General features: G+C 37.2%; 1 protein-coding gene across 3 annotated transcripts in view; it reads right to left on the bottom strand.

Annotated features, from left to right (window-relative positions):
• LOC148077063 (zinc finger MIZ domain-containing protein 1-like) overlaps positions 1–18,374 on the bottom strand; it is a 59,418-nt gene extending 41,044 nt beyond the window's left edge. For all 3 annotated transcript variants that reach the window (XM_087794035.1, XM_087794038.1, XM_087794036.1), the window contains exons 1-2: positions 18,277–18,374; positions 814–905 (exon numbers count right to left, since the gene is read on the bottom strand). The gene's annotated coding sequence lies outside the window, so the exon portion shown is untranslated. The remainder of the gene's footprint in view (positions 1–813; positions 906–18,276) is intronic.
• Positions 18,375–27,637: the final 9,263 nt, after the last annotated feature.

The raw sequence follows: 27,637 nt of genomic DNA, 5'->3' as shown, positions 1-27,637 counted from the left end.
AACAACACTCTGCGACGGCCATCACAGCAACAGAGAAAAGAAAGGTTGCCCAAGACAACAACAACAGAACCCAATCCTCCAATAAGCGCCACACATGGGCGGTAATTAAAAAGACTAGCCAAAAAAAGGACAAAAATAAAAAATCAACCACTTGAAAAAACCTGTTATTATTGTGTTTATGTATAATAATGAATAATTGATCTAGTATTTCCTCCCTTCATATCTCTTCTACGTTCAATGATAGCTGTCAACAGATCCTTAACACGATTCCAAAGCATATCCAGACGATTACAGCCATTTACTTTCTCCCAAATGATAAATGGAAGTTAATAAGACGTTGACATGATATCTCTGGCATCAAACGCTACACTTAATTCGTTTGCCGCTCTCGGTTTGCCTCTTCAGTGTGGTCTTTGTGCGGCGGGGGGCAGGTGGTGAGATTAAACAAAGAGCATTGAGATGAAAAGATAGCTTCGGAGATTCAACAGCGGCCAAGCCGCTCCTGGAGCCAAGTGTTGCTCAGTTCTAGCTGTAAGGAACATCTGTCCTGAGCGTCCCCGCCACACCGGACCAGCCGACCGACAGGGCCTCGCAGCTTCTGCTGGACCACTCGTTTTTGGCACAAAATAACACATCCGAGTGTCCACAAAGAAGTGGACGTCATATTCAAATACAGCTTTTTTTTAGGTTTTTGGATCACAACATATTTGAAAACAAACCTAGCAAAACAATCTACCTCTACTTTAAAAATAACATGAACAATAATGTCCACTTCTTTTCTAGCACACCACATACACTTGTCAAGTCGCTCACCTGAGTTGATGCTGAACCAGGGCTCTTCACCACCAAACACCCCCCCGCCCATCCACACCAAAGTAAAGGAACCTCTCCAGAACCTGCAGTCCCTGCAGAGAAATAAAGAAAACATTAATTTCTTGTTTTTACATTCCATAAATTACAAAAAAAAAACTGTTCACAAAACAAGGCACATTTTCCCTTTTCCCCCCTATCTGATCTTTGTCTCCTGACTTTTTCTAAAAAAAAAGTGCTGACTGAAGTACAAAAACCCCACATATGGAAACGGAGAAGATCGAGCTGAATGACCGGAGATTGGGAGCTGCTGGTGTGTTTTGAGAAAATCTGTGGCTAAACTGTTATAATCTGTAGAGAGTTACAAATACCCTTTTCAAAACCAAAACTTATGATATTAGGAAAACCCTTGCTTTAAACAGACACAAACCCAATGTATTAACAAGCTTAATTTGTTGTGACCATATAGAGAATCTTTTGGAAGAGACAAACATTTCCAATATCAGTGATGCATTTTTACATAAAGTTGAAGTGCATGCTTACAAGGTATAGCTTAACTTAATGACCAATTACTAGGCGTGTGTATTGCTAAGAATCTGGCGATACGATAGGTATCACAAAACAGGGGCAACGATATGATATATTGCTGTACTTTAAGAACATTTCAGGTGTTCCCAGGGCCAGCATAGTCTCCTGAGCACGACCTGGGTTTCCCTCGTGGTCTCCTACCATTTACACACTTCACCAGCGGGGCTTCCAGAAAGCATCTACCCTACTCGTTCTTCTCAAGCTACCTCTGACGGTGAGCCGAGCCATCCCGTGGAGAAAACCATTTACGTTGCTTGTACCTGTGATCTTGTCTATCCACGGCTCAGGACCAAAAAGTGGCGGTAGAGCCATAGATCAATCCCTTTACCTTCTCTTGGAGGGTGGTAATGCTAAATTGATAGTGGGATACACTAGTGCAACCGGTTGCCAAAATGCCTTTTACGTATAGCAGTATAGCAGTGCATGTCTACAAACTTCGAACAAAATCAATGAGTATGTTGACGTAAGTAGTAAATCTGTCCTTAAGTGTCACTTTCACGTTAAATCTCCGGCGCAAGGACGGGATTACGAGGACCGCTAATGATAGCCAGGTTCATTCTTCCATCATTGACAATTTCAGGCAGCGAAAAGTATAGCTCTTTTGAAAACAGTAAGTTGAAGAGCGCCGTGGGGTGAATGGATGGAAAGCGCAGGGAGGGAGAGACAGGGGTGTTTGGTTGGCATTGGATGCCTACGATTTAAAAGCCAGATTCTCCCCAGATACCCGAGTGCTATTCAATAGCTTTTCCAGGCCTGTGAAAAATCAATGCGCTCTGCTCTGCAAACAGTTCATAATGACGTTGGGAGGGGAAGGGAGAACAGGGGTGGAAGGAAAAAGCTCAACTGCAACAGAATTGATTTGTTTAAGTACAATAACTGCAGCGCAGCCAGGACAAGGAGGAGGAGGCTCCCACACAAAGACCAACTGGCAGCAAGTAACCACACGCAGCCATTAATCACCGACGGCTGCAAACATGAAAATCTGACACACAGATGCTTGTTATCTAATTTAGGAGTGTTTCCCTAAATCACAATCTGACAAGGGGGAGAAAATGTCGGGCTTGCTTTGAGCTACAACGCAGGAAGAAAAAGGTTTTTCACAATTTAAGAAGCCCGAGCTAAGTAGCCTCTTTCAGTGCAGATGCATGGGAGTATATCAGTTCCATTAGAATATTGAGTACTTCAATATTATGTTGAATCTTGTTGTGTTGTTTTTGAAACATTGATTAATTGACTATTAAATAGTTTTATTGTGCATTTAATTTAATTGAATCTTTGCTGATTTTTTTTAAGCATATAGTTTGATATTCTAATTAGATTTATTATTATTTATTTTATTTGTCTTTTAAATTCGACATAAAATGTTACTTTCAGACAGATGCCACAGCTGACAATATCTCATTTAATTGTGCAAATAGTCTTTGATATCATTTATAAAAAGAATGTGACAATGTTAGGACCAGTGTCAGGTACGCAATGAAACCCTCGCTGTTTTGTCAATACCGAAGGAAATAATGATTTCTCTCAATAAGATCTGTCAATGAATCAACTCCTATATCGCACAGTGAGGGTTGTTTATTTATTTAAGACTAAAATCCATACAACATCATTGCAACGTTGGTGGTTAACTGCTTAGTCTGGGCCAATCACAGCCATCAACATGAGAGGTTCACACCCTGAACATGTCACCATTCCTTTGCAACGCAGACCCAGACAGACAACCAGCCACACATACATTCCAACATGTAGATAATTTGACACAACTATTTCACATTTTTTTCTGACAGATTGACAAGAGAAAAGAGACACAGGCTAAGTAGTAAATGTAAATCTAGTGTAAATCTTGTGCAAATATGCAGCAGATTAACTTAGAAATGAGAGCTTTCCCTGTATTTCCCTTTTCATGGCTGTGCATCCTCTGGCGATACCTCAGAGTATATTAGGCTTCAAGAAAGAAACAATAGATGCTGGACTCACTTACTGGTGCCTGGTCAGCAGCAGGTCATTGCTAGTGACTACTATATACTAGCAGAGGGCAGACAAGGAACTGGAAAGCATTCGTTACCATGAAAGAGTCTGAAAACAGCACACCATCTAAAACCTTTTTGTCATATTCCGAGAGCAATCCCTTTTTTATTATCCCGTGAATCCAGTTTGGGGTCTTAATTACAACCATGTAGTTCCTCAGTGGAGCGTTTACATCGTATGAGCTGAATACATCACAGCTTCCTTTCAAGAAGTAGTTTTCACCCACACACTCTCACAGTATGAATCAAAATGCGTGCTTTATTTAATCATTTAAAAAAAAACAATGAATATATTAAACGTTTTACCCAAAGCGGTACAATGGTCCCTCGCCATATTGTAATTCACATTCGGCAGTGGTGGTCTTTCAGAGATTTATTTTACTGAACACGGTACTGCAGATTTACTGTAAATACATCTTATATGAAAATACTTGGCATTGTTCGCTCTCTGAAAAACAGATTATCTATTTAAACAGTAGATCAACACAACTACACAACTAAGTTCTTATTGTTCCAACAAAACAATGTACTCCCAGGATGCTTTTTTCTACAAACGCCTCTTCTTAAGAGATGGCTGATTGGTCGCTTTAATTCTGTATTTAAAGTCTACGTTTATGTTGCTGTGTCAAAAGCAATGGAAAACTGTTACTGGTTGGCTGGGCGGCAAAGCATCACAGGAGCTGTTCATGCCCTTGTTTCTGAGAGGGCTGTTGAGTGAGATTGAATTGATGTTAGCTGTTGATATTTAATCGAGTGAAAAAAGTTAAATGGTCACTTGTTTGTAGATTTTGTTTAATGCAGGGGGCGTAAAAAAAAGACCATTGTATTAGGCAAATCATTAGTTTCCCAGTAATAGGGTTGTCACGATAGTAACATTTTATAGAATACCGCTACTCAGGAAAATATTGAATACTCTATATAATTTTCAATACTACAAGAATGAAAAAAAACCCGAAAGGTTAAATAAATATTTGAATTAACAAGAAAAACACAAAATGTGGTTGTGCTGATATCTTGAACACACAAAATTATTTGAGTTTTGATAACTCTACCCAGTAAAACTTTTGCTTTTCTGAATATGCCTTACAATTGGTAACAAAATGTCCATGCTTTCTTGCACCTTCAATTTTCAAGCTTTCAAGTTTCTAAAGGCATTCTTATAAAGCAAGAGAGCAAATGGAGAGTATGTCTTGAAGTCCAAGGACGACTACAAAAGCTAGAACTAAGTAATGGAAAACAAACAGAACACAGGGCAGGAAAAACCAGATTAATAATAAAGAGAATAAGACCGACGGAAGAACACAAAGCTGCTTATAACAAATGAGAAAACAGGCCGAGCGCTTCATTGTAGGCAAGCAAACGACATTCAATTAGCGATTGTTGGTGAGCTTGACTATGGCTCGGTATATAAGGTGTCTTAATGAGAGCGCCCCCATTAGCTGTTCCACTCCAGAGTCAGACGGATGTGGCTTCGCCAGCTCCTCCATTTAACTGCATAAAGCCTGTGCTAGTCCATTACTTCATCAATTGCTCATTGCTCTGTTTTTATCCCTGGTGTAAATAATAGTCAACCATTATAATGCATTAATCTGCTACTTTGTGCGGAGTGGATAACAGGGAGGAACGATTGCTCGATAAATCAGACATGCTCTTGAGCAGATAATATGAAAAAAAAAAAGGGTTCTTTCATTTCATTGTGTATCCCTTATAAACGCTGATAGCACTTGTATTTTTTAGTAAGATCTTTAAAATATAAACAACTACCTTGTGGTATCTTTAATACATTAGAATTGACCAAATGTTGATGGATAAAAGGGCTACCTTTTAGCAAGTCTTCAATTCAGTTTTCTGTCTGGTCACGTGTGAAAACGGCTTCGAACAAAACATTCTGCTATTTAATTCTATTGCGGATTTGCATAATCTTCACACCACATTACATGCACTGGAGAAAGAAATGGTTCCCGTTGAAGCTCTAAGCGAATCAGATCTTCGAAACAACATTTTAACTCCAGTATATTCAAGTTAAACAAGAATAATGTCCACATTTTAGAAAGCTAAATAAAGGGTTAGGCCATTGATAAGTGGTGAAGTTTGCTTAATTGTATAAAGGAACAACAAAATTAAGGCCAATATAAATTGTATTACAATGTAAATAAATTGCACAAAAGATATCTAAATACTCTTAATAGGGTATGTATAAATGTATTATTATATTAGCTGGTTAAGTAGGTAAGTAAGTAAGTAATGTATATCAACAAATCAATATTTTCTTGTGGGCGTTCTTAAGCTTAATGAATGTCAAATGAAATGTCAACACATTACTATAATCCATTACTTCCTTTTAGCTTAATATTAGTAGGTCAGTCAAGAACAGTAGAGCAATAAACAAACATAGGTTAGCTCCTGCTCAAAACCTACTATCAGCAGTTGGGATGAGTTTAAAGATGGATGGTGATGCAATTGGATGAAGATACTTCAGGTATTCTTCAGGTTTCTGGTATACAAAATAGGTACAAATCATACAAAACATTAGTATTTTATAAAAAATGTATGAGGCTTAACATGTTTGCCTATTAGATGGTCAGATTGTCCTGGATGTTATGTTTTAAATAGACTCTCCAGTTTGAAAAAACAAGTAGTGTGTTGCCTATATAGGTGAAATATAAGTTCCTCACATTATTAAGAGTCTAAATTAAACCCATCCTTTAAAAAAGGAGCCACATACTAGAGAAAAAAAATCTAAAGATTTCAAATTGAGGCATACGGTCATACAACCAAGTCACGTTTCATGAAGTTTTAGGGGCAGCACTGGACTGTGTGTAACTGTCCCAGGACTTTTTTTCTTTTTCTTCATGTCATTATTGCACTCGGTCAGCCCCCATTGAGAGCTGGCCAGCCAGCACCAGAGGCGGCACAGAGGAACGTGTTGTCAGCGAACTGCAGGGGGGGAACTTTCCAAGCTGCAGCTCCTGGATTTGTCTGAGAAAAAGATTCATGTCTATACAACCCACAGGTGCACTCAGCTTTGTTATTTTAAATCACCAAGTGAATGGTGGGAGTGGAGGGCAGTGGGCGAGTGTAGGGGGAGAGGGGTAAAGGGGGGGGGCAAGAAATCTAATTTCTGTCACAGTCACCCAGATGGCAGACAAAGTTCTCTAGCTTTTTTTGTTTTTCAACTTTTGATTTGAATTTGCCTTCGACTAACCCTGGATGAGACACATTTTATGCTTCAGAAAAATCAGTTATAAAGACCGTCTGATGGGAATCTTCCACTCACAGGCAGTAGAAGCCGAAGACATATTGTTGAATGAAATGTCTAATGGAAGCTCTTTTGACCACAACACCGCGGCCTGATTAGGCAGCCGTCCAGGAGAGGCCCAGCAGTGGCGGGGTCTCCTCCTAAACTGCTCCAGGAATTTGGTGTGGTTTCCTCAGTTGCAAAAGAGGAAACACATGTGGTTGTTGAGGGTAAAGTTCTCAGCTGAGGTCAGAGCGGGCTCAGTTGATGAGGGACATGAGTTTTAACAAACTCATCTCCTAGTTTTCTCCCTTTTTTTCTGACGGCGCCTGAACTACTGCCACGACATGTCGACCAGGAAATCAGTCAATCCCACAGCCTCATGGCTACTTTAATAATCCATCTTGTGGTTATCGTGGTAGAGTTTTATAGCGGGTGTTTCTTTCTTATGGCCTCAATTATATCATTGTTTGTTTATTAAACGACTTTCAGACAAACCTCTACTATTCTAAATAGTAATAATTGCACTTATATCAATAGGCTTATAGATAATGCACCTCTACTGTATCATTGAATAGCAAGGCACCTTCAGAACTCTTATCTGAGTTTCATGGCTGAGGGCTGACACCAGTATCAAGTCTCATGAATATTCAGTGGGTGAGTCAATGAGGCCGATGTTGCTTGACATGTTAAACATCCACCTTTGGCACCTTCGAAGCCCAACAAGGTGACAAGGCTGCTGCTGAGGATAGTAACAAAAGCACCAACGATGCAGGGAGGCGTCAGAAGCACATGGAGAATATTGTTATAAAAGCAACATCACTTGAAACTGAACAAGGTGTTGAGTGTTTGACATTTATATTCTTGGAAAAGCATGTTTCCCTACCTTTCCCATAATCCCTACTGGTATCTTGATGTTTGCTCTCTAAATATTTACTGAGTCACATTTAAAGCCTCATGCAGGCACCTTGAGACTTTTTTTTTTTCAAGCTCAAGTGTTGTGTCCCAAAGGAGATGCAGTTAAAGCACCGCACAGTTCCTCAGTCGAGAGAAAGAGAACACACGATTCGCTCTCACATAGTATCATAGTGGCAGGAATTGAAGAGTACATGTTCAATCGCTCTTAACAGGCTACTTGAACATCAACCCAGGCTTATATACCACGTTTGATCAAATAAGCTTTAGAATTGACAACAGCTGTTAAAGCAGCTCCTTCAACAAAACATTTCATTTTGAATCAGAACAGCCATTACTAGAAAAGAGTGTGTGACTTTCAAATGTAGTTTTGAGCCACTGTGGAACAGCATTAAGTCCGATTCGTATCTATTATTGTTCTAAATATAAAAAGGTGAATTACTGTACTATGACACAAAAAGTAGCCTTAATATTTTAATGATTTCTGATTTGTGGTTCCAAGAAAAAATGGTGGTACACAAGATTTCTGAAGGATAAAGTTAAGATTTCCACCAGCAACAACAGACACACAGTCCTTACAATAGAAAAATCTTGACAGTCTGACCGAATATTTTGTTATGATTTCTGGGAAGCTACTGTACTCCAGTTAGCTTTCTGCTCAAGGAACGTGGGTAGTTTTGTTTGAAGCATTTACCTCGTTAACATTACTCTAAGAAAACTAAATAAATCTGTGTTTTCTAAATCTTAAGGTTACATTTTCTTTTTCCTATTATATGCAAGTCAAAAGAACAACACCTGCAAGGAATACTGTCATTGTGTTGCAACTATTATTCAGGTTATTTATTTAATATTTATTTACACTTGTTAAAATGGGATTTTCTTGTTTTTTATTGTTTATTTTATATTTTTGGATTATTTATTATTTTATATTATTATCTTTATTTTAATTGACTATTTATCTGTGCTTCATGATGTTTATGTACTTTAAGTAATTTATCATTTTTTTTATCCCTGCAGTATCAGGAATGGTATTGAGTACCTGGCTAATGATATATTCATTTAACAATGTCAGTATTGTGACAACCATAGTCCTTACTGTATTCTTTACCAAAACATGGTTGTCTAAACGTTTTTTCTGAAGGGCCACATTTGGTGAAGAAAAAACTTGTAAGGGGCCAAACTTGAGTTTTTCCAGGAGTTAGACGGGAAAAAAGTTGACATTTAAACATTGTATTTTTACAGTTAAGAATTGTGTCTAGTTGATTTACTCTGCTCGAAAATACAGACCAAGGGAGGGCTGCTTGAAATTGTATAAATGGCTTTAAATTTCCCCCGTACCTGTACATTCCTGTCCTGAGATAAACCAGCAGAGCAAGACCACAGACAGTGGTGTGTGCACAGCAGGTCGACAGTCTCAGGGTGGACAACTGCACTTTGGACTTTTCACTGCAAATGACATTTTATTGTTTCCCTTCAGGGCATCCGTGGCGGTTTATCTGCAACCTGCCATGCGCTTTGAAACACTGCATTAGGGAAACCTGAGGACACGGACGGGGACCGACTACATATGCAGCTTATGATTCCTGCAGCTTAGGCAGACTCGTAAAAAACGGCATCTGAGTTATCTCTTTTTGCTCCCACTTGATGAGCTGCCAGCTGACCTTTTCCACGAGGCAATATTATTCAATAAAGGATGGCTCAGCAAGTGAGTGCATTTATAAGTACATTTAACTAGATTCAACACCGGATGACAAACGATTATCTCCCCGGAGTTGAGTTCACAGGCAGGAAAGTAACACTGCGATGCACATAATGAGCCCTCTGTCACGACCAACAACTGCCTCCCTGCGTGTATGACTCATGATAAACATGTGTGACACGGCAGGAAGAGCAGCAAATTCAATATCCACCAATATCTTTTTGGCTCCATCAGGGTGAAATTGCACTTCAGATAAATGAGGGCTGTTGAATCTGCTCAATTAGATGATTGGATTAAATGCATCGCCATCATTTTTTTTTTTGAATGGAACGAGAAACTGTCAGATTGAAACATTCGCCCTCAACATTTCTTCACGGCGCCACGGAACAAGGCGCTTACGCCGGAGGAACAGGCAGCAACATGTCGGCAGTACGGACGTGGCTTTAAATCAGCGCTCGCGCTTAATTCACTGTGCAGTCAGAAGACTTTGGAGACTATTAAGAAACATCTCTTTTCAGCTACTTCCTCTTGGATTTTATGACTCTGGTCATACTGAAACCATTAAATATTCATGTACAGGGGCTTCCACCCTTGAAGCAACTCCTCTTCCTTCTTTTGCAGCTTCAGAGGAGCTTTTTGATTTTAACAGACACTAAATATTAAAAGGTAACTTCGGGAGTTCAGATAAGGGTAACTACTTTCTGAGATATTTTTGGAGCTAGACTTTTTGACTGATTACTGATCAGTAAAGCGATGAAAAAAAATAATTTCTAATGTAATTTACTTTTCTTATTATTAATTCTTATCTTGAAATAAGTCTAAATATAAAGGCTTTGAGAATAACCATGGTGTGTTCAATGTGGAGTTTGAGTGCTCTTTTTTAATGATTTTTACTTAGTGGTTTTAATATTTTTTGCTGCTTTCCAAGATCAATACGTATAAGAAGATAACTAGCTTAAGCCACCCTTTTGCCACCAACACTGCAGCACTTAAGGGATGTGCAGTGTCTCAAGAGGTCTGCAAGTGTTTAATATGGTGAAGGAAAGCAAACAAAGCTTGAAACAGGATTAAATGATGAGGATATGTTTCAACCATTCTTGGGAGGAGACTTGTTCTTATACTGCTGCAAAAATGGTACTTTTGAAAAGGTGCCGGTGCTTAAGGAATGAATGAAAGATTTCTACAAAAGATTATTCTAAAATGTTGAATAATATAAAATAACTTCAAACATGTTTCTACAGAAACTGCCATTACTATATATTTTACAACGTATAAATGATGGTAAAATGACAACAAATCTGAAATAAGGCTCCAAAAATGAACAACGACCACATAACCTCCTTGACAGGGGTAAAAACTGAGATCTAATTCAGATGCTTACCCTCGACTGATCATATGTTATTTCAAAGTGATTATTTATACACACTTTATACCTAAATCCGATTCATTTTAACGAATGAAAAGTGAACATCGACCGACATAATGCTGTGTGATGGAGGTTATCAAAGGGAAGCTTTCTCTGGCTGGGTTGTGACTTGCATTCAAATGAAGCCGGCTCTTCCAAACAAGTGATTTAATAGACAAAAGAAGCGAAAGCTGGGACACGTGAAAACTCTGTGGCGGTAACCGGGTGTAACGGCCCACTAGTTGACTCAATGTGGAGATGCTATTAGTAAGTGTAATTACCACAGGACAGCCTGTGTTTATTCACTCTTGACTAATGAACTAATGAATTGTTTTCGTGTTTAAACTGCTACTACTTTAATGACCAATATAAAATGCTTCCTTACAGACAGGAGTAACACCAGGTATTAAAATATTTGTGATATGAGAAGTAGAGCTAAAGTATATACAGCTTAAATCTTAAGCGAAGTAGTTAACAATATATATAATAATTCTCATTCATAGACCGATATGTCATTCATTTGTGAGTAGAACAACAGCAATACCTCACATTTCGTGACCTAAATCAATTACTCCTTCAACCGAACTACATCAATCATACATTGACATTACATTTCATTTTAAATCCCAATGATGTCTTGCTATATCAACCAAAAAAAGAATCGCTCTGAGAGCAATTAATCTCACTGTGTGTGTGTTTCTTTCTGTTGCGGCTAACTTCCCCTCAAGCTCGGCTACAGCTGGAGAGGAGGCAGGTCTATTGTTCAGACTAACAAGGGGCCGCAGAGGTCACTCGCATTTTCACAAGAGCTTTGCCAGAGGGGTCACACGAGTAAGCAGCTTGCTGCTCTGTTTAGTGTGGATCTACACTAGAGCTTTTTCTAGAGAGTCGCCGCATTGCCTGTCTATTATGGAGGCGTGTTAGATTAGATTAAGTGAGATTATACAGACTGGGAGTCACTAAAAAGAACAAAAATAACAAACTCTGGACTTGCAGGCGAGTCAACAGGGGGGATTATGCTGGAGGACACCATCAAATCCAACACTAATATGAACAACTGTTGGTCCTTCATTTGGTCGATTTCAATTTGGACGTAAAAATATATTTTTCTAACATAAACAGTCTCATGAAAAATGTTTTGAGTGTACCACACTGACAAAGATCGGACTTTAAAAAGCATGTAAACGCTGTTGATGGAGAAAATTTGATTGTCTCTTATTCGGACCAAGCTGTCTAGATAATCCAGTTAACGGCCGGATTAATCCGGCATGTAATTGCCAGCTCGATTAAGATCAGATCGGGTTATATGTGCCCGCGTTAGCTTGCGCGTTGAAGCGTTAACTCCTTTAAAAAGAAACCAATCTCGCAACTTTATATATCGTGGAGAATGGATATATGTATAAACTTCACACAGTCCAATTTATACATCAAAAACTGTCAAAAACCAGATTAATAGTAGTGATTTGTTGGTTTAAAGAACTGATATTGATAGGATAGGATCATTGCTACTAGCATTAGCTGTTTTGCTAAGATTCATTGTGAGTGAATGGTGTGCTTGATAGCTGTTCTATTAGCCACTTTACAACTCTAAAATACTCTGAACTTGTTACTCAAAATATTAGTCACTCTCTAGGAATCTTCCTAATCTTCCTATGGCGAAACAAGGGTAGGGCGAATCTGAGAAAAACTCAGAATCCCTGAAACAGACATGCAGATGCTAATGCTAATTTACTGCTAAAGATGAAGGCTATGCTGGACGGGATGTGTAAAGATAAACTACAAAGATTTGATTCTGTTATTTCCAAGACTTTCAAACATTAACTCAAGATATTATTGGAACTTTTCAATGAAAAATGTCAGGATTTGACACCAAAATATTTGACAATTGGCTAATGACAACGACGGCCATCTTGCAGACATGGAAGCTAAAGCGTTAGCTGTTTTGCTAACCAGCGTTAGCTCTCATGTTACAATCTATCACTGTTGAAACACAAACAAACAGAGTGTTAACAAATTCTTACCTACATTTTCAATATTTATTCGAGCAACTTCATCTTCCCGTCTTCATGACGGAGCACCTTGGGATCGGGAGGCGCATCTATTTATCCGACATGACTGCGTGGTTACCACAGAACCAAAATAAACGATGACAGCCTACATAGCCAAAGTGTCATTGTGTAGGACAGAAGGGGGATTCCTGTGACATAGTTTCTAATTAGATTAATCTATTTAAGATATCACACGCAGGAATAAAGTCGCGGGGATTATTTTTTCCATCAAGCTGTCAAGACACCAACATTTGTTCTACAATCCAATCAACAGAGCAGCCAGAGACATTCAGAGCAGTCGCACACTTGAACATGATTTAATGATGTGTGGTCTGGCATCACTCCTTGTACCTCTACCATCGCTCTCTACACACACACACACACATTCCCTCTCTCTGAGCTGTGATTTAAAAAAAAAATACTCTATATACTCCCAGTAAACAGTTTCTTAAAAAAAAAGAAAATCAAGAAGTAATAATAAGGAAGATGTTTTTGCTGTACTGCCTTTATGGTGATAAGTTATCGATGTGTATACTATATATCTGCCAATAAAAGCAATAATGCAATGTAGTATTATTTAAATTAATTATAATTGATTGTTTTTAGCGTAGAATGTGAACCGATTTTTGCGCAATTTGTCTCACTTCCTGTCCGAACATTTCCTGGTTACACTAAGAGTATTTTGCTCTTGGCATTCAAGTCCAACGCTGAGGGTTCGACTGCATGGAAGTAAGTAAGTAAGTAAGTAAGTAAGTAATTTTTATTTGTATAGCGCTTTTCCAGACCAGGGTCACAAAGCGCTTAAACAATCAAAACAATACTCAATAAAGTATGTACTTTAAAGGGCAAGATAAAACTGATAACACAACAGGAGTTCCAGAAAATCAAGGAAAAACCTGAACAAATAAAAACATCATGAGAACTAAATGTGAAATACAAACATGTGAACATCAACGGCTCACGTTTATCAAAAGTGTCGCTAGAAGTAAAAATTCTCCGTGTGTGTGGACAGTTTTCACACATTTCTAACATTCTTTCAAAAAGTGTACATACCACCTCTGAAACAGGTTTTTAAGACAAATATTAGCAGTGTTTGTCGGAAAAGCTCACAATAAAGTTGTGATTTTTTTTAATTTTCAAACTGTGTTTTTGGAAAGTATTCTTTTAGAAAGTTCTCGAGTAACGATCAAAGCAAAAAAAAATTCCCTAGAGGACGTAAAGAACCACCATGATTTATCTTACACATGATCACCTTAAGACTTGCTTGAGCTTCTTGACTTCTCTAAGTCACATGATCATGTGGTTCATGTTGACGTCGACAAAAGTGTTTCAGAAAGAATCTCTGTTAACGTAATGAAGTGATCGTCCCCTATTTATTATTTATAAACCTATGATATATGACTGTGACACATTTTATTGCGATATATTTGATTTAAATTAGTTTTAGTTCCATCTATACTTGAACACAAATCCGTGACTAACAAGCAAGTTGATAAAAAGCTCAAATCTCTCATCTAAATTGGGTTAATTCAATTAAATCTGTTAAAAGACAGTAACATGGCTCTTACACTTGCTCATCAATTCAACGGAGATTTAGAGGAATCAACCCCGCAGCAGCTGTAGCGGTGGAAACATTGTTTCACGAGCGCATAGTGGCTTCAAAATAGATGTAGAGCACAAAAATCTGTCTGAGATGTTGCTCGAGTTACAAGTGGGAGACACCAGTGGACACATACCGAGCTCAGCCTCACTAATATGTCAGGACTGGCTGGAAGACAACATGCCGGTGCAATGTAAACAGCTATTTTGTGTCAAGGCCATTGAAAAGATCCTGCAGAATATTAAATTTGGTTCTGCTCAAGTCGAATGAACGATGACACACTGGCTGGAAAGACACGCAGACTTGTGTGTGCTGCCGGGTGTAATGAGGCCTCTTGTGTGTCTCCTCTGATCTGAGGGTTGAATAATTTCCCATGTGATGTGGCCTTTTCCAACATCACTCTTTATTCTCACCTTAAGCGACTTGCTGGAGAAAGACAAATCTGCACTGAAAAAAAAAAAAGAAATAGTGTTTCCTTATCAGTCCCTGGTGATTCACCAGCACATGCAGACGCACACGTTTTCAGACGGACACACACAGGCTCTCTGCAACTTCATTAATACAAACTCTTTTTTTTAATTTTCTGGCCGTACCATAATATGTAATTTATATTTAAAAAATAAATAAACCATAAACACAATGTAAGAAAAATCACGACACACTTAAATATCGCAATATTAAATTTTTTCCAACAATACCTCATTGATATTCAACAGCACTATATAAATTAAAATGTAAACTTTATTATATTATTTATTTATGTTTTTGGCAATATGGTTTACAGGTTCTATTTATATATATATATATATATATATATATATATATATATATATATATATATATATATATATATATATATATATATATATATATATATATATATATATATATATATATATAAATATATGTTCACTTTACATTCATAAGTTCACTTATGGTTTATCTTGAATTAACGTGTGAATAATAATAAATAATGTGGATTTTTTTTATTTATTTAATTGCATAAATATGCAAATAATTACGGCATTTGTTAATTTTTGTATCGTAATGAAACTTCTGGTCAAGTCATGTCATCCCCGTATTTATAGGAACAATGAAATCCTGTGAGATCCCGGCGAGGGCTGAGGACGAGAGGATACAGTGGAATTGAGCAGCTTTTTAAGAGGATATTGGGGCTTCAAATTTTGGTTTCAAAACAAAATGAAAAAGCAGTTACACTAGCAAGACACTACTTTGTCAAGACCCATGCGGTCTTTACATTCTGAAACACCTGAGTCAAGTACTTGGGCAACAACACAAATATTGACTCTTTGCCATGACTATTCTGGCCAACACACACCCTTGATAAACGCCGCCATCAAGGTACTATTTACAAGGATTCCCACAGACAAGACGCTCTGCACATGTATATCAGTTTGCCAGTGTGTGTAAAAAGACGCCTGAGTAGGCGAGAGCAGTTTATTATTGTCATTAATTTAACCGGCGAACATGCCACGCACTGCAAAGTTGGTGAAAGCTATCATCACAATATTTATAGCATTAATTTTAACCCATTCGGGTAATAATAAACGTCAAGTTGAGGTGCACCACATACATATTAAAACGGGGTCGTCACACTTAAAGATTTATGGTCTGAATTAAAGTCAATTAGCTCTCTGAAGAAACCAATAAAAGGAACCAGCAAACCTTCAGGGAATAGCAGCACATGATCTGCATTAGTGGTGATTAGAGAAAATCTGTTTGTGTTATCAATATTAAGGTTAATTCCTCACAGTAGATAAAACCACAAAGTGATATTTAAGGCGTCTAAATATTACATTCATTTATCTTAAGCCGGATAACATAACCACTCATATTGAAGGTCACTGGAGCCAATCCCAGGTAAGCTGTGCAGATCACACAACACATGTGGACTTTAAGGGTTGTCATTTACACAAAAAAGGGTTCAGTTCACACCATTAGATCTCTTAATATGTTAGGAATATTTACAGATTAAAAAAATAAGTATCCAAAGGTTTTTGTCGTAATATTGGCTTTAAATATTTGTGAGATTTCGACTAATGCTTGTTTGGTTTTTTTTAGATTTTAATAGTATTCTTAATATATTGTGCCTTTTATTGTAGTTGCTTGGAAAATATATGCTATCACTGGGTTATCTTGACCTTTAAAGTACATACTGTATATTTTATTGAGTATTGTTTTGATTGTTTATGCGCTTTGTGACCCTGGTCTGGAAAAGCGCTATATAAATAAAAATGACTTACTTACTTATTACTATTTTCAATTATTTTCTAACACTAACACAGCAACTTTTTAATATTAAATAAATTAAAAAAAAAAACAATAAAACTAAGTATCCACTTTGACAATATCCATAGGTTTTTGACTCAGAAGAAAAGAAAATCTGGATTTTTCGAATTTTGCTTTAGATTATAGTGTTTAATTAATTTGGTAATTTTGGTAGATAAATCAACTTTATTATTGTAATGCCTTTGTTACACTTTATTACTGAGATATCTTCTTATTAAAATTTTAAATAAACATTTTTTACAGCCACTTATATATATGTATATTAGTGTTGGTCTAATAGATATTACAGCATAAAAATACGACGTTTAAACATCAGAAAAGAGTAACTGTAGCAGCTGAACATAAACAGGAAAACTCTTGGATATCAGCCACTTTTTAATATTAAATACATTTAAAAAAACAATAAACTAAGTATCCACTTTGACAATATCCATAGGTTTTTGCCTCTAATAAAAAAAAAATCTGGATTTTTCGAATACTGCTTCAGATTATAGTGTTTAATTAATTTGTTAATTTTGATAGATAAATCTACTTTATTATTATAATGCCTTTGTTACACTTTATGACTGAGATATCTTCTTATTACAATTTTAAATTGAAAAAAATGTACAGCAACTTATAATATATATTAGTGTCTGTCTAATAGATATTATAGCATAAAAATATGACGTTTAAACATCAAAAAAGAGGAACTTTAGCAGCTTGAACATAAACAGGAAAACTCTTGGATATCAGCCACTTTTTAATATTAAATACATTTTAAAAAACAATAAACTAAGTATCCACTTTGATAATATCCATAGGTGTTTGACTCTGGAAAAACAAATCTGGATTTTTCGAATTTTGCTTAAGATTATAGTTTCTAATTATTTTGGTAGAAAAAAATCAACTTTATTATTGTAATGCCTTTGTTACACTTTGTTACTGAGATATCTTCGTTTTACAATTTTAAATTATCTTTCAACATCTTTTTTTTTACAGCCACTTATTTATATTTAGTGTTTGTCTAATTGATATTACAGCATAAACATGAAGTTGAAACATCAAAAAAAAGAGGAACTTTAGCAGCTTGAACATAAACAGGAAAAACTCTTGGATATCAGCCACACAAGACAAGAGTCATGCACGTGTGTTTGTTTACGACTTGCTTTCCCTTCAAAACTGACGTATGGAGTCAAACAAAAAAACAAAAAAAACAGCGAGAATACAAGAGCGAGACTTCTGCAGCATGTTTACATTGTGATGCCAGTGACTGGAGGAAAAAAAATATTTTACGCATCAATCTGTAGGGAAAGATCGTGGCTAAGATGCAAGAAGGTGGATCTTCATCTTCAAGACACCCCTAAACCATGTGAGCCTCAGCAGCTCCAGGGGAACCAAGACGAGATCCATCCAGACCGAGGCACCGACGCTCGTCCTCCGGGGCCGAGAAACCTGCACGGACGCCGGGATCGGCAGCGTGACAGTGGGAGCCTCGAGCGGTCCCTTCCATTGTGGAGCACACACACACACACACACGCACACACACACACACACACACCGGAGCCCAAAGTGGAGACAAAAAAAAACCCACCGACGAGGCAGCGGTTCTTCTCGCCGTGACACCGGAGACAAGACAAGTTTCGCAGCTACTCACCGGTGATGCGAAGCGCAAGAAAAAGTCCTTTGGTTTTTTTTTTTTGGTTAAAAAAAAAAAAAGGGGGTTCGCTGGTTAAATCTCGTCCCCACTCTCGGCCCCTGAGATCCGCGGCTCAGGAACCCACAGACTGGCGGAGAGCGCAGTAAGTTGAAGTGTCAAATTACATCGGCGATTCTATTACCATAGGGGGCAACGCGAGCCGACTGTTGGGAAAACACGGAGCGGAACCAACCGCGCCTGTACGCGGTGTCTTATAAGGGTGGATCTGGAGCCCACGACCACCCGCTCCGCCGGGGAGAGAGAGGCTGTTAACGGATGAATGATGCGTTGATCTGGCCATGAGTGTGGAGGGATTCGTGCAGATGTTGTGGTCTGGGCTGCAGTGGTCAGTACCTGGCAAACAGGATTTGGCTCCCCCTGGATCCTTGTACTCTGAGTTGGTGCATCTTTTATTGTATGCAAGTACTTTTACGTTTAAAAATGAAAGATCAACGAGAAAAACACTTTTAAAAGGACAATTAATGTGAAAAGACAACTTTCCTGACTTAATCACATGTTTCAAATCTTAAAGTCGTTGTCTCCAAGATGCATCATGATAATGTTTTGAAGTTATTATATATATATATATATTTTTTTTAAGTGCTTTGTGACCCTGGTCTAGAAAAGCACAATATAAATATAAATTACTTACTTACTTACATGGTCAGGCTCCTCCTTACATCAGTGATCTGATCCAGCCTTACACCCCAGTTCGGGCTCTGAGGTCTGTGGATCAGAATCTACTGATGGTTCCTCTCACACCGTTCAGGACCAGAGGAGAGAAATCCTTCCAGGCTCCTAAGCTTTGGAACGATCTTCCTCTCTCTTTGTGTTTTATAGAGTCTACTGACCTGGTCTCGAAAAGCGCTATATAAATAAATATTACTTACTTACTTACTTACTTACTTTAAGAAACATCTTAAGACGTTTTTATTTGTTCAGGCTTTTCCTTGATTTTCTGGAACTCCTGTTGTGTTATCAGTTTTATCTTGCCCTTTAAAGTATATACTTTATTAAATATTTTTTTGATTGTTTAAGCGCTTTGTGACCCTGGTCTGGAAAAGCGCTATATAAATAAAAATTACTTACTTACTTACTTATATATTTTTTGAGTATTTTTTTTTTTTATTGTTTAAGTGCTTTGTGACCCTGGTCTAGAAAAGCGCTATATAAATATAAATTACTTACTTACTTACTTACATAAAGTTCTCCCCCATCTCAACGAACGAGAGGTTACAAGAGCTGACATCCAGCTGTAATCACGCTCTGCCTTGTTTATACAATGAGTTACTAGGAGGTGGAGATGGTATCAATGACACGTGGTGATGTTCCTCAATGCTTGACCAATCACTGTAGAGTGGGTGTGGTTATGATGGACGAGGTTTCATTTCCAGATAAACAAAGTGTTTTTTTAGTGGGCGGGGCTTAAGATCATTTTCTAATGTAAATGTTTCAATGAAACGAGAGTTTTGTACAAACAGACACATACCGATGATACAATAGAGTCCAACATCTATTTAAATACACTTAAATCAACACATTAGTTAAACTTTAAACTAATATTTCATGTTGCATGTGACTGTTAATTAAATGAGTTGATTATAATTATTATTTATATAATACATAAGTACACATTCGTAAAAACACGGAACTCAATGAAATGAATGATTCAAAAATAGTTTTAGCTCCATATTATGATGTTTGAAATTATTTTTTTTTTAAATGTTCTGCCATATAAACAAGTGAAATCCAGATGGATTTCTTCCTTTTTTATATTATCAATAATTCCTGAAGCTTTATTTTTAAATCGCCTTGAACATTTCAAGTTATTTTACAAAAGAATAGACGAATGCAATAACAATACAACCCCATTAGCGGAAGAGAAGATAAATAAACTATTCGCAGAGGGGAAAATTACTAAAATATTATTTAACTTTTCATTCAAACAAGGCACAAATAAAATGCTTTAACAATATAATACATACACATGACATTAATATCTGTAAGGAGGTTGAAATGTGTCTCCATCGTTTGTGAGACTTCACAGCCACTTCTCCTCCTCATCCATCATTGGAAACTTCCTCAGGCTAGCGATTCATTTTTCTTTTTCACCTCCGTGACAGATCGGATTTTAGAATGACCAAAGTCTCACACTTACTAATAATAAAAGTAATACTTTTAGTGTGTATTTTTAGAAGTAAAAGTACACAGAAATAAAATCCCAGAAACTTTATCAATTCAAGTAACCGGATAATTTATTATTGATTATCACGCACATCATTTCATTACTATATTGTTGGTAGGAAACTGAGTTTTTTAAACTTAATGATTATTGTGTACATTTAAAACAACACAACATGCTCAAAGCTGAATAGAAGTCATCGATCAGGAACTCTGCTGCTCTATATGTTTGTCAAATAAACATAACAATAAAATGTATCAAGGGGTAGTTTTGATGAAGACTACCATGAAAACTTTAAGGACTTTACTATGAAAAAAAAAAATCTTAATTTTTATTTATTTTATTCACACTTCTTGAATTTACAAGTCATAAGAGCATGATAGTTTTAAGAAATCAGTTGTTTGGGGAAATATATAACTAAATGTCTCCACACAAAGAAACTATTTGGTATCAGCTAAGTTAGCTTAAGAAAAATCTTCTTCTGATTGTATCCTCCCGCCTTCCCTCACCATCTGTTACTCTTCCTCAACTACGTTTGTATCTTTTTCTTTTAGGAACTCTGCATCACAGGCTGCCACAGCAAGTCAACCACCTGGAAATCCTGTACAGAATTATAAACAGTTACTTTCATAAAGATTGAATGAACCACATTTCTCCTTCAGAGAGATGGTTACTGAGACTTTTTGATGAGTTTGGTGTTTTCAGTTCAACCTCGTACCTCAACTCAAGTATCTGATGTCCATCTATGGGGTCACCGTCTCGCACATCGTCCAGCTAGAGTGGTTGCTGAGTATGCAGATAAGGAATTTGCATCTGATACACACAACCACACAACCAGGATCTCTGTGTCAGGAGTGATGGTTCCACCATACTCACTTAGAAGCAGACACGTGCGTCAGGCCCCTGGATAAAGTGGGATTGTCCTGATAAGAAACCACTTGGATCTTTCTCAATCCTCGTCACATCCGACATCCTGCCCTCTCAACAAGTTCTTGTTTGGAGAAGATCATAAAACCTACTCTCCATCCTGGAGAGTTGCAAGGCTAGCACTACCCAAGAAGGATACACCTGGACTCACAACCAGATCCTTAGGGGTTTTTTGGAAGCTCATAACCAACACCAAGACATCAGAAAGCAAGATATTTCTTGGTAACTAACATCATTCGCAGCTGACCCGAACAAGCACAAAACTCCAAGAACAACATTTCCCAGATGAGTCGAGTAACAACTATTCTTAGTGTGAGTGTGCATAAAACCTTATAATTGGATCTATTCCAACATATCTGTGCGTTCAGGTACGAGCGTATCCTCGGAAACTAAAACATCTTTCAACACAAACGTCTATATCACACATCCTAATATAACGCTCAGTGGTCTTTGTCTTCATCTTCCTCGAAATTGACTTCATCTTCCTCCACTTTAAAGCATCCGAACACCTCAGTACTGCCTGTCTGTGCTCTCCATCTTTTATTGTAGCCTTGACGAGAGGAATTGTTCCAAAAAAACTTAAATACAATACATTTCAATACAATATGGACGTTACAGACGAGCAGTATGGAGGTATTTGGATGATTTTATGTGTGTTATTTATAAGGAAGATGAAGACGAAGACAACTGAGCTCAAGTTAAAATAAACTTAGATTTTTGCTTATAAATAAGTTAGTAAGTAAGTAATTTTTATTTGTATAGGGCTTTTCCAGACCAGGGTCACTAAAGCGCTTAAACAATCAAAACAATATTCAAAAAAGTATATACTTTAAAGGTCAAGATACAACTGATATAACTCTAAAAAGGAACCGATTACTCTGAAAAAAAATCCCGACCCTTGGATGACATGAGGGTGAGTAGAAAATGAGGGAAGTTTGAATTGTGTGTGAAGAAATAATGCTTGTCTGGAGAAAAGCAGTGTGTACAGGTCCGGATCCGGGGACGATGGAAGCCAGCCGCCACGTTTTGCAAGCCTCCGCATTCTGACGGAAACCTCTGAATAACAAAGACATGTTTGAGAGCGAGCACCAGGCTGAGCTGCGCTGACGTCACTCAGCCATGACGGTGCCAAGCTGCACACACACACTCACTTTAAAACTGATTCATACTTTGTCGTGGAGTCTGTGATGATAGAAAAGTTCAACAGCTCGTTTTCCCCTGCAGTTTATCATCCACAAAACTGTGGACGGATATTTGAGCGGGTCAGACAGAAAATATGGAGTTTTTTTTAAAGTAACTTTGGACAACAGTTGGAAACACACAGAAATAGTTACTTTGTATTCTTCCAACACACAAATTACACACAGCATCTTTAGCAACAGTAACCACCGTCTACTTATGCTAAGTCCTCTTTCCCTTTTATTTGTACCAGAATAAAACCACTTACTTAAACCCCGGTTGTTTTTGTTTTCTCGCTGGCATCTTTCCTTTCATTATCATTGTCGACTCAAGTGAGTCAACAGTAAACAACACGTTTAGAACTTTGTCATTTCCTTCTTATCTGAAGGATATTTGAAGTGTTTTTTCTATTACTTCATACACACAATGTCAAACTGGACTGAAAATACATTTAAAAATGAAGTCTAACCAAACCAAGGATGGTTTGATCAATGATAACAATTTGGTATTTTTCATTTTCATACTTAAAATTTTCATACGGGTCGATTTAATTTCTTCAGATCGCTGTTGGCGACACTTTCTAGGTCAACCTAGTTAGGTCTAAATTTGCAAATATGATGCATCTTTTATTACTTTTGTAGAGCAATTTAAAATTCCATAAAAATCGAATTACTCCTGACCTGATCTCCACGATGTACGGCCACTTTGTGTCCAATCGTAGTGTATTGTGTATTAAAGATTAAAGCAGGTTTAACTTCATAAACGTCCGTCTTCAGCTCCACTTGCTACCTTTCAATAACAGATAAATAGAGGTCAGTGCTCCAGCACTTATCATCGTGCGCCCACTTATGGATCACAATGAGTGAATCAATGCAAACTTTCATCCCTGAAAAATGTGTGCTCTGAGATCCGGTTGGATCTGCCATCATGCACAATATATTATCTTTAATACCCACATAAAAAACAACCTTTTAAAAGAGTCAAATCATAAGGAAGTTGTTTGCCCTGGTGAACAGTAGTTCACATGTTGTCAAACTAACACTGTCAAGATTTGACACTTGGATGCTCAACAGGAAGTGGCTGTCTCGTCTAAAGAGGGTCACGATGACTCAGTTAAAAATCTCTCTGCTATCATGAACTTTCAAATCCAGTCACAATGTTTTACTGCTAGAAAAGGTTATACAAACTCTTTTAGCCATTTTTGTTGCCAGATTTTCCTCACTAAAATGTATCCACTGAAGCTGCTGTTAGGTTATAATAAACCTTTAAATACATTTCTTTTGACAGAACCACAAAAAAATGCATTTTTTTTTCTTACAATTTTAATTTCTGTAATTATTAAATTGTCATTTAACCTTCTGGTCCACTTTACAAAACCCTTCATTTAATAAGCCCCAATAATTTTGTGAAAAATTACAAAAAGTCTAAAGCCACATGTTAGTGTTTGAATTACAAGTGAAGAAAAAATTAAATAAAAAGCAAGATTGATCATCAAGAAACTGAAAATTACTTTATGTGCTAGAGAGCAAAAAAGAAGGACTTAAAAATACACATTCCTACACGAGAGTATTTGAAGAATCAAAAATATCTTTAAACTTTAATCTAATCTTGATCTGTTTTTTATTCTGTTGTTTAACTCAAGAAATGCATATCAAAGTAAATAAAGGTCAATGACCAAATGTAACCGCGGGGGCCTGGAGTTGAGGGTCTAATCTAAACAGAAATGAATGAGACTTTGTTTGAAAGTTCGACTTTGTTGGCACGTTTGTTTTTTCAGTTACATGTAGCACCTGGTTTATGAATGAAAATCTACAAGGCTCCGAAAACCACCCACATCCTCCGTGTCCGACCAGACGTTGGCTGCCTCCCAGTGTTTAAGGCTTTCATTCACATTCCCACTGTGCTGTCAGACAAAATAACAGAATCCACATTATTTTCTTCAGCTCAAGCCAGTCGAACGCTTCTCTGTTGACAGTATCGCTGATAAAATGTTTGACTCTCGATCCTTCTGCTGGAGGGGGGAAAGAAGACAAGACGTTGAGATGTGGTGTTCAGGCTTCCTGTTGATTATCATCCCTCGCTTCCCCTTAAACTTTTTTTTTTTTTTTTTTTTTTCTGTCTGCTGCTAAGAGTGAGCAGAAGCAGTCAAAAGAAAAGCACCCCATGCTGCTCTGTGTTTGCGGGACCAGCGAGGCAATCAATGAGCGCTCACAAAAGGACCGAGAGCACTGAGAGGGTGGACCGGGTCCCTGAGGCAAAAGCAGAAGTGGGAGAGACAATGTGGAGCGAAAGAAGGTTAACAACATGTCTCCTCCGAGGCTATTGACGGACCTGACATGCTACACTGACACGGCATCGTTACGAGCGTAAATCTGTCCCAGTCATTATTAGACTTTTGGGACCAAACTTGTGTTGCCATTAAAAACATGTTAATGCGTATCAATCCAGGACCGAAGGGTTCGAGTCAATGACCCTCACTCGAGAGTCTTTGGTTTTCAGATTAGCATTACTAATCTGTTGACCTAATCCCCGTCAACAAAGAAGTGGTATAAAATAATTCATTACGGTTTAATGTAGCAGGACTTGAAGGAACACGTCGAAAATCTACTAAAGAAATAAGTTCAGAGACATAAAAAATGGTCGACGAAGGTGAAACCCTAAAATTAAGTGACCACTGTCAGCAGGAGGACTAAAGTAATCCACATTTAAATAACTTTAAATGGTATTTAATCTGAATTGAGGGTCTAACATTTTCCCAAAAAAGAGAAGAAAATAAGGTTGAGATGGAGAACAACTCAAGTGCTGATGTTTGATGAAGTAAAGGGGACCAAAAGATGGAATATTTAGTAAAATAGACAATAATTCAAGTAGCAGTAATGAGTTGAAGGTCAAGTGGAGGTCAAACCTTACCCATGAATAACTGACAAGACACACCTTTCTGGATTCATTCAGGTGAAGCTCGAGGAGACACAATGGAGAAGGAAGAGAAAGTGAAAATACAAAGTAAAACAAAAAATAAATGCTTGGGTATTGGTTCATGACTAGCTTTATTGCAACATGTTTAAAGTTTTGAAACTGTTCTTAATACACTAGAAAAAGAAATACTAATTAGTTTAATTATTGTTTTTTTGTAAATATTTGTATTAGGTGAATAAACAGCAAAAAAATTATATTAATATTAATACAATTAACATTCTATCTTTATTGTTTTACACTCAACTACTACTGTATGTGAAATTGAACTTAAAATATACTTTATATTCATTATTTTAAACAAAACTTTTATTTTAGAAAAATAAAACCAAACGGAAGCAGCAAAATGCTTTCTTTAGTGATGCACCGATGAAGCATCATGAAGCTTCATGGAGCAGTGTCCTATTAACTACTAACTCAAGCAGATCAAAGCCGTTGATTACCGAGCAAGAGAGTGACATCTAGTGGACTCTGCAATTCATCTTAGTGCTTCATGAAGCTCCACCGGTCCAGTACTTTAAACAGCAGATTTGCCGTTTATTTACATATTTAAGTGTGGTAACTGTCTCACATTAGAGATGCATTACAGTGTTTACTCAGTTACAAACACACATCGAGTGTCAATTTAACTAAGAGTAACAGCGACGAGCTAAGAAGCAATTGTCTATGAAAGAATTGAAATTGTGTCTGAAATGTCTATTTACTGGAACAGACTGGCAATATGGGGTTCATTCCAAAATAAAATATTTACACATTAACTAAAATCGGGAAACAATGAAAGATAAATTAATGGTTATTATTTGTAAAATGTTGGCTAAAATAAGGCACCTTTTATTTGCATATATAGTGTGAAAGGGTTCACTTTTTTATGACAAATGAAGAGATGTTCTTCTTGGTTTACATACTAATGTTCTTGAGTCATGAGTGGACTTTGTTTTTAAATATTTGCACACATTTACAGCTTTTATACGATTGTGTAAGACTGAGAAATTGAATTTTGTTAATGATTCAACGCAACATTTGGACTTTGATTGACTGATACAAATATTTAGCTGTTATATTTCCCAATCGGCGAAGGCGCAGCGAAGCACAGGTTTCTTCTTTTTACACACAGACGCAGCCTTGGATGTCAACATCTACATCTGTTGCCTCACAGGTTTGTTTGACAGATGTTGCCAGGCAACAGCCATGGTAAACACACACTCCCTACCAGTTTAAGAGAGAGACACACCTCCTCTACATGTGGACAAAAAAATGCACTTTGAATAAAAATACACGGTGTAAAAAACGTTTTAACACGTCAAGTAAAGGTAGAAAATGTAATTATGTAGATGTATTTCAAACACAATTCATAATGTATGCTTAAAATGATAGATTTATGTTGATATTTCCGCTGGTACATGGTAAAAAAACGAGTTTTAACACACTTTTTGGAGTAACATTGAAGGTGATCTTGAAAACGCCGTTGGTCACTTTAGTCACTGACCCCTCCTTCAACTCCATGCATACCTTAAATTTAGCGAGAGCTGCTGTGGGACCACTTGGCATTTAGATGGCTGTGTGAGGGACACTTATCCCCACTCACCGCCTGCTTATTCATGACTCCGGCATTGATGCACTGATCAGAGCGCCTCGAGTCAAGGTAAACCACCGGCAGTACGAGCAGCAGAACAAAGTGAAAGATGATGTATCGATGTCCCTCTGACTGTTGTCTTCTGACTTCATCTCACTACGATGTTCAGTGACACTATCATCGCACTACGGTGATTACCATGACAACAGCCATTTACAAGCAGAGTCAGGATTGTAAGTTGAGTTACAGAAATAAAAAGCCTTCGTATTTTATCATTTGCATAATCGTTTGAGGGTAAAACATGTTAAACAACATTTGCTTTTATGAACTTTGTCAAAATAATTAAACATTCAACACAGCAGTGGAAAAACCAGGAGATTAAATATAATAACTGTGAATTAATCCACTGCTAGTGTCTAACAAAACAAAACAAAGGCAACACTAATTGATTAAACATTACTTAACCCTTGTGTTTTTTCAGGGCC

Source organism: Callionymus lyra, chromosome 6 (assembly GCF_982586985.1).
Source record: "Callionymus lyra chromosome 6, fCalLyr1.hap1.1, whole genome shotgun sequence".
Classification (NCBI taxonomy): domain Eukaryota; kingdom Metazoa; phylum Chordata; class Actinopteri; order Syngnathiformes; family Callionymidae; genus Callionymus; species Callionymus lyra.
Note: the sequence above shows the minus strand (reverse complement) of the source record. Positions and strands in the feature narration are given on the sequence as shown.